The sequence below is a fragment of the Wyeomyia smithii genome, chromosome 2 (assembly GCF_029784165.1).
Source record: "Wyeomyia smithii strain HCP4-BCI-WySm-NY-G18 chromosome 2, ASM2978416v1, whole genome shotgun sequence".
Lineage (NCBI taxonomy): Eukaryota > Metazoa > Arthropoda > Insecta > Diptera > Culicidae > Wyeomyia > Wyeomyia smithii.
Window position 1 is genome coordinate 196,296,533 of NC_073695.1, and position 9,324 is coordinate 196,305,856.

Below are 9,324 nucleotides of genomic sequence, written 5' to 3' on the forward strand. Positions count from 1 at the left end.
TCCGGTACTACCTCCTCCTCCAAAATTTTGGCAATAATCCAGTGTAGCGCCTTAGCCAGTGATACGCTACCGTGTTTCCACAGTTTGCTGAGGAGTTGGTCAGCTTCAGCTACTTTGTTGTTTTCCAGTCGGCCGATCTCCTCTTTGATCTCCTAGAGGTCCTCTGCTACATCGCCGTTAAGGTGCACATCGTAGTACTGCTTCCACCTTTCGATCACCTCACACTTGTTCTTGAACCCCAAACAGTTGCTTCAGCTCTTCACGATCTCTGTTCTCTTGCTGGCGTTTCTTTCTCCCCGTGGTCAACTTATTTCGAGCTCCACGATATTTGGTCGCATTCTCGGCGATGGTTAGACAGCTTTTCCAAGCTAGTTTTCCTCTCTATTGCTTGCTGGCATTCCCTGTCAAACCAGTCATTTTGGCGGCTCGACGTTATCCCACCTAGTAGCGACTTCTCCGATGGCCGAGCGTAGTTTACCCTATCCATTGTCGAGAGTCGAAGCTCATAGTTCCTCTTTGGGAGGTATTGCCTTGTCAAGCAGGCGCGCTTAATTCTCGGCAGCCTCCGAGTAGTGTAATTGCCGAATGTTTGGCCGATAAGGGCCAATATACGTTGACAGTTTTGAGCGCACATGTACTAGGTGGTGGTCTAAGTTTATATCTGCACTCCGACCTGTTTGTGATGTTCGACAAAAACTGACCATCAACGAGAACGAGGTAAATTTTATTTGTTTTTCGGTGGTCAGGTGTTCTCCAGGTGGCTTATCCTTGAGTGGAAAAAATGTGCTTCTAATTCGATGGCCGTTGTCGTTCGTGTTGATGTGTAGGCTGTGTAGCCCTACCAACGGCATTCATATGTTGCCTCCTGCTGCGCGTAGAACGATTTCTTCTCGTCGTCAGGCTTATCTTCGTGCGGGCAGTGCACATTAATGATGCTGTAGTTGAAGAAAAAACTCCCTAATCCTCAACAAACACATTTTCTCGTTGATCGATTTCCAGTTGATCGCGCAATCCTGCATTCTGCACAGTACACAAAAACCCGTTCCCAGCCCGTTGCACACTGTTTCCGAAGCTGCAAAAACGTGATCGAAATTATTTTGACTCAAAAAACTAGACCTTTGAGCTATAGTGCCTCCAAAGTTGATCCATTAATTATTCTCCATTTATTAGAAGTTGCTATTTTGTGATTAATCCACTTAACAGTGAGAAGCGAATTTTACTTGTTCATTTTTGCATATAAAAATTCACTTTATTCGGAAAAGTTGAGGCACATTTTATAAAAAACAACTTTCTCCATACTTCTATCTGCCTTTTTTGATGAACTTTTGTGGAAGTTTCTTCAGATGGCCACTTAAAATTATTTTTTTAATATAACATTTAGTGTTGATTTTCCACAATTTTCAAATGTTTTACATTGTTGTTTACTATCAGAAAACACACAATTTCATCCAAGAAAGTTTATTTTTATCTCTCATATTTGATCGGTTATTAACAATTCTTATTGAAACAATGCACTACTTTATCAACAGATGAGCAAAATCATTTCAAATCGCCTGAAAATACGCGAAAATTTAATCGACCATTTTTGATTTGAATGAAACTTTGCACACGTATTTGGCTTAGCAAACTGAGCATTTTTCACAGGTGGAGAGATTTTTTACCCCCATGAGTTACAATCTAAAAGGGCGTATGCCTTTTGGCATAGGTTTTATTCGAAGCATTGTGGCCCAGAAACCGTTGGTTGTATAGAAAAACTGTCTGAGAATGAGTTGTAGGGAATTAAAAATGCACCATAAAAAAAATATACACTGTACAAAAAAAAATTTTTTTTTTGACCAAAGCAAATTAAAAATAAACATTAAATTTCAATTTAAAAAAAAAAGAGTTGAACTTTTTTTTAATAATTTTTTAAAGAAACTTGACGTTTGAACGCAACTTTAAAAAAAAGTCCGGGATGGAGAAATGAAAAATAATTTTTCTATGGTAGATTAATTATTTTATGAAAATTCCAATTCAAACATTTTTCAAAATATTTGTATTCTGATGATTTTAAAAGATGCAAAAAGTCATTTTGAATCAAAAAGCTCTTGGTAGTAAACATTCTAAAGGCATTGGTTTTCGAGTTATTTTAAATTTAAGCTCAAAATATTATTAATATTTCGGAAAATACACGTTTTTTTTAATTTGTCCATGGTTCTCCAGCAAAAACCATACGTTCATTGGAATGCTTGATCAAAAATATACAATTCATTCTTTGACAACAAAACGATTGGGCGAACGGTTCTCAAAAAAAGAGTTCAATGTTCTAAGTGATATAAATATATATAAGAATCAAATATTTATTTTCGAGTTTTATTATCTTAGGAACATATTTTTTATAACATAGATACTTTACAGAACTAGTTTCACCTTATATTTTATATACATCATAAGTAAATGATTCGTCATCTTTTGAAAACAGCTTCGTTTGTATCTTATTTTCTGAAATCGGAACAAAAAAGTAAAACTTTTGTGTTGCAGCCAGTGTGTCGAACAGTTGACATTTCTGCATGACACCGTATCAAAAAGTACTGTTGCCTCACTCGCAGACTTCGACAGCAGCGTTCAACTGTACGCTTCTTTATTTGAGAGAATCGTATGACGAAAAGCCAACACGGGTGGTTAACGATTCTCTTTTGTGTCGATCTTCGGCCCGGGCGACATCTCGACTGTCGTACTCTCCGAATGACAATAATTAGGAATAACGCGACAGTTTGAAACAGCAATATAATGGAAAATAAATAATTTCTGTATTCTGCCGAAGAATATCATCAATCGTGTAAGCCAGAAGATTTGAATCTTAATTACTTCGTCTTAAGTTTGGATCTAAGCTGGTTGTAACTTGAAACACGAATGCTTGTGAAAGCTACATATATCTTAGAGCAAAGTAATATTTAAGTTAGCAGCCGTTCGTGCTGAATCGCGTACATGAAAAAGTTACAAGTACGACACAACATATACGATAGAATACCACCCGTGACCCGATATTATATTTATTTTATTATTTCTGTTTGTGAACTTTTTTTTTCAAAAAGAGTTCGCTGTAGGTAAAATTTTATTTAAATTAAGCATTACAATAAACTACAATAAAATTTTTTGAAAATATTGCTCCATTCTGTTACTCCTTGTTCATATTCTTCATATGATACCCAACTAAATGACATTTTTGATGAATTTTTATTACTTTTCTGATTAGATCAATCATACAATTCTTTTGCGCTTGTAATTGGATGTTCAAGTTCTTTAGCTAAACTTGCATTTCCTGCCATTCGTTTTAATATGCCACGAATTGCATCGCATGGGCCTTTAACATGAGAAGTCGCAAAAAAATGCCACTCTGCATAGATGTTATATTTTGTTTTGAACTTGCAAAGACTTGCAAAGTTTTTTCTATTTTTATATTGTGAGGCAGCTCCATCAGACATTAATATCGCTTTTTTTCAACTCTATTGTTGTTTTCAAAAAACTCATTAATTTGGCAATGAACACCTGAACCGCAACAGTATCATGATGGAGTACTTCCGATATATCTGTTTGAACTCACCCACTTTTCGCAGAGATGGATGGACCGATTTTCACAAAATAAGTTACAATAGAAAGGTCTAGTTGCCTGTTAAAACCCTATTGAAATTTATTATAATCGGACTGTAACTTTGTCTGTTATGTATCAAAATGTAAAAGTTATGAAACTCCATTATCTCAGAAACTACACAACCGATTTGAACAAAATAAGTATCTAGTGAACGGATTGTCTTTAAAACCCCTAAATAACGAATTTTATGATAATTGAACATGTAGTGCGAAGGTTATGAAAAGAAACGTGTTCGGAAAACTTTATCAATTTCACTCGTTTTGCCAAAGATGGCATCACTGATTTCAACAATCTTAGTTTTAAATTGAAGGTTTAGTTGCTTTATTGGTACCCATTTAATTTAATTATAACACTGGTTGACAAAATCGAAAAAAATGCTGCTCTAAACCTCATAACAGTTGCCCTAGAAAAAAAGATCACAGGAAAAGCTATAATTTTTTATTTTTTATTAGTTTGACCTTCGGGGCGACACTTTAGTTGACCAGTGTAATCTGACTTTTATTTTATCCAAACAAACAATATCGCACGCTAGCCTGGGGGCTAATGCGGTTCTCGATCAACTCGATTAGTTGAGAGAATTCGTTATCGATATTGTTTTCGGCACATTTTGCATGTTGTAGGATAAGTACAACGATACACCGTGCCCCAGTGCTGAGTCGAGAAAATCGGACTCGAGGGAATCGAACCCGATATCACAACCGTGTGGGAAAGCTAGCCGACCGACATCGCTAACCACAGAACCACGGGGACCACCGTTTTATTTTATCCATTATGTGTGAAATTGTAAAAATATTGAAAATCTCTTCTTTCAAAGATTACACAACTTATTTAAAGAAAACAGCTGTCGCAAATTCGGATTTTAAAATGAAGTATGAAGTTGATTCCTGGTCTCTGAGCATCATCCCGGGTACTGAAAAACTCACATTGGGTAATGTTTGTCCCTTTTAGACTGGTTTCCAGAAACCGGAAGCTACTGTCTAGAAATTTAAAATGGCGTCTGAAGATGATTTCTGGCCTCAGGGTATCACACCGCTTCCCCAATTCGTATTGGATGATATTTGTCACTTTAGGCTGTTGATCGGAAGCTATCGCCATCTTCGCCATAGAAATACCCAGATTAGGCAGTTCGGCAATTTTATGATGGATTTTAAGATTTTATGATTATCAGGCAACCAGAAGTGGTCATCTGGATTGAAAATTGGGTTTTAGGTCGGATTCTGGCCACTGGGTATAATCCAGGTTTCAAGAACCCATATTGATTGGTATTTGGTCATTCATTGGATGCCTCTCAGAAACGATCAGTTATATTAACTGCGTTACAGAATTTCAATTTCACTGATAAGATCATTCATTAATGTATAAGGAACAACATTTAATTATACATTATTTGAAATCTTGACTAAAAGAATCTGAATATTTATAGGCAGTATATGAGTACAAATCGGTTGTACCACAATCAAAAACTAAATCGCATCATATAGTTGAAAGAATTTAATGTTATTTGCATGTATATGTGTTAATTTATATTCATATCGTCGGTTTCGTGTAACACTGGCACAACTCAAAAAACATAGTTTCGAGAAAAACGCGTTTGAATATTTGCGTCAAAAATTTATTTTTCGATTTCCAAGAACACTTTGAAGTTTAAGATTACCAATCCTTATTAAACACCTTTGGGTCTATTATGCACATATTACGTGCTCACGTTGTCCAAGTTAAAACCTTATTTTTGCTAACGTTATGGAGAAATTTCGATTTGTGCAGCAAAGGCCCTTCTACTCATTGCTCTGGAATTTTTGTGATTTTAGAAATCGTGTATTCTCACCTCTCAACGATTTGACGGTCTTTCGCGAACGTGAAAGTTGCGACTGAACTTTCGGAAGAATGATGAGAGCTTCTTCAGATGTAATTTCTTTATTTTTAATATCTCCAGCATATCTTAAGTATCTAATAACGTACACATAAATTGCGTAAACCAAAATAATTACTTAAACTAAATATTTCGTGAAATGCACATGAACACACACAAAGTACCTTTTACAATTTAGAAATGGTGCGACGTTCAATTCACTCTCGTCAGGAGGAAACGCAAATGTGTGCTGGTTGTCTCGATTTTCCTCATATCCTGAATCATGAAGGTTACTGTAAATGAAAAATCATTGTTATCAGAGAGGTTATCGTAAACAAACATTCGTACCGTATCTCCCAAAAATTCCATCTCTTGTCGGGAATGTTACACCTTTAAAAATGACCGGATAAGGAAGTCTTTTTCAGCATTTTCTTTCCTTTTTTGTAATAAAAATCACTAACGGGAAAGTGTTTTGAGCATATTCGGACTGCGTTAAAATTAATCTCATTAGGAGCATACACTTTTTGAACAGCATTCGCGATTGAGTTCAGCCAAATAGTGCGCCGATTTAGATCATATGGGAATCAATGCTTAGAAAAACTCTCCAGCCGTGCGTCATCCTTATTCTTGACACCGTGGAAATCGCTACTGCACGAATGTATAAAGCATTTCATGTTTAATAATATGACGAATCAAGCCTTGAACAAATTCCATCGAATGTTTGAGCAAAACAAACCAAAACGAAACATATATTTTATAATACGGCGAGCACGACGAGTTAAATTTTGTCCAAGTTGAAAGGAATAGGTAAACAAAACAACCAAAACAAAACTTTTTGACATTTGTTCAGCTCAAGATGTTAGCTCTCAAAACATGGCGCGATGCCAGCCTGCTGGTGCACACACCCTATACATAAGCTGGATGATGGTGGGTTCTGGAACCACCTGGCGGTGTGAGTCTCTTTCAGGTTCGGGTTGTACTCACCCAACGATATTTGAATTGGATTACCGCTGGTGAGGTCCAACTCAGATCGAAGGGAAGCCGAGTAATCCTCAATTGCTACGATAAGCTTTCTTTATAGCCAATAAGTTGGCAATTAAGTAAATTGTAATTTTACTTCCCTTTCTTGACAAGTAGGTTTAAATCTTTACGCATGATAAGTCCTAATTGCGAAAGCAAACAAATCCTAACAAATAAAATTACAATTTTTCTAACAGTGTTGAGAAGTCACTATTTGTGATTGGACACACATACTCATTATTTACTAATATTTATCATAAATACTTAACTACAACCCCTCCTCCCCCCCTTATTAAAAAAACTGCAGCTAACACCTACCACCGTCGCTGTTTCCTGCTGCTGCTCCACGCCACCTTTGCCCACTGTACTGCCATCGCTGCTTCTGTCCGGTGCTGATGCCCGCTGCTAATAAACTGATTTGCTTGAGAAGAAACAGTCTCTTATATAACCCAACGAGTGCATTCCCGGCTAACTAGGTACTCCATTCTGTCGTCCTATTTAGGGAAAGGCAGCAAGCGACCAATCAAAAGTCGACATTTGCGTTTCGTCAATGTTCAACAATTTCTAATAGCACGATAGTTCGAACAATCAGATTACAATTTTCTGCATTTGGACGGGTGCTTAAATGATTCTCCAATCGATTGCAGCAAAAATTACAGATATCGGTTGGAAACTGACTGAATTCAAAATGTTTGAAATTGTACAATTTTCTTGACGCTCTTTCGATGTTTTCGGTTTTGAAGTTGTATCCCTGTATTGAAGTTGGGTCCCTGTATATGTTGCCGTAAGACGTATTCTACGTCAAAAAAATGCCTTAAACATTCTCAACTAATGACCTTAATGAAGATCAAGAATGCGTATTATATGGAAGGATCAGTTCCCCCTAAGACCCTATCGAATTATCTTGTAATCAGACTGTAAATTTGAGCGTTATGTATGAACTTGTGAAATAACGTTTTGTGGAATGTCCACGGTCCTTACAAAAAAAAAAGAATTTATATGAACATATTGTTTGTTAATTAAAGTAGAACGTTTTGACACTCCTCGAAATTGAATTGTACGAAACTAGGAATCATTTCTTACATTTTTCCTACCTCTTTAACACAAGAAATTTTAAACATATTACGTCAAATTTATTACTTTATGCTTCTAGATTATTAAATTTCTTTACTTTAAATACAACATCGCTATTTTATTTAAAATTTTTTAAATAAAGAAATATAAATGGGGTGGGGGACAAAGTTTGCCGGGTCAGCTAGTAATTACATTATTAATTAATAATATAATATAATAATAATATAATTTAATAATATAATAATATAATTAATATAATATAATATATATATATATATATATATATATATATATATATATATATATATATATATATATATATATATATATATATATATATATATATATATATATATATATATATATATATATATATATATATATATAGATATATATATATATATATATATATATATATATATATATATATATATATATATATATATATATATATATATATATATATATATATAAATAAAATGTAATTAAGATGATGTTCACTCTTACAGATCAGATTTGTCCAATTTTCCAATGCACCACCTGTATGTTAGAGAATCGACAAGCCAGTTGCCCTCACGGCCAGAGTCTATGTATATATAGAGTCGCGCACCATGCATTGTTCACCATGCATAAGCGAATATCATTTTTAGAAATTCTTCACAAGGTAGGGGAGAACCGTACAAGACACACCAGTTAGGTAAGATGGCCCATGTTATTAATTCCCAAAATACTAACACATGTGGCTATTTATGATGAAATTCTTCGCTTTTCTCATAAAAAAACCAGCTTATCTACAGTTCTCATATAAAAAAGGGTGCCATGATGACTAAAATACTCAAAAAACTGTGCAATTGGCTGTGGCTCTGTCCAACATGTAATTATTCATGAATTTTATTTAAGCTTTTATGATTAACTGGCTTGTAAATAACACAAATAACCACCTACTGCTTTGGAGCATACTGACCATTGTTGTGGTGCGTTTTGGTCACGGGCTTGTTTGGCGGCAATGGTAATTTTTACCAAAAAAGACATTCAAATCGAGTATTTTATAATAAACATCGTCATAAACATACAATAAATAGATCCTACAATCATCCTACACGTTCAATGTCGCTTTGAAATGATTTGAAGCGCTGTAAATCGCGCAAATGCTTAACTGGTGCGTTTTGTACAATCCTCCCCTACACAGTTTTGAAAGATTACACCGGTGATACTTTGTTAAATTTAACTGAACCAGTGTACAGGATTAATGTTGGATTAAAATGTGTAGTTAAAACTTCGGAAAAACACATATTCTTTATCACGCTTATTTACAACACTTTTCATCATCTCCTAACATTATCACCTTGTTTATTTACATTGCTCGATTGGTACCCTCGTTTGACACTGATTTGGTTCCTTCGGTTTCATATTTGCGCGACTCTATATTATAAACATAGACTCGGCTCACGGCGAGTGCCTTGGCGATTCTCTAACATACAGATTCACTTTGACGCCATGACACCCGCATTCCTGAAATATGCAAAATATTATGATTGGCAAGCTTGCATATGGAATCGAAATACATTTCGACCAATGCAAGCTTTTTTCCAATCTTTTTGACTTACCTTAAGGTTTTTTAATGTTTTAGCACTTCGAAAACTTAATTTTTTTTAACCGCGACGAAAACGCAAGTTCAATCTTTTGGCCAACTTTGTTGACCTTCTGCACATTGATGATGCTGTAGTTGAAGAAAAAAACTAGTCCTCAA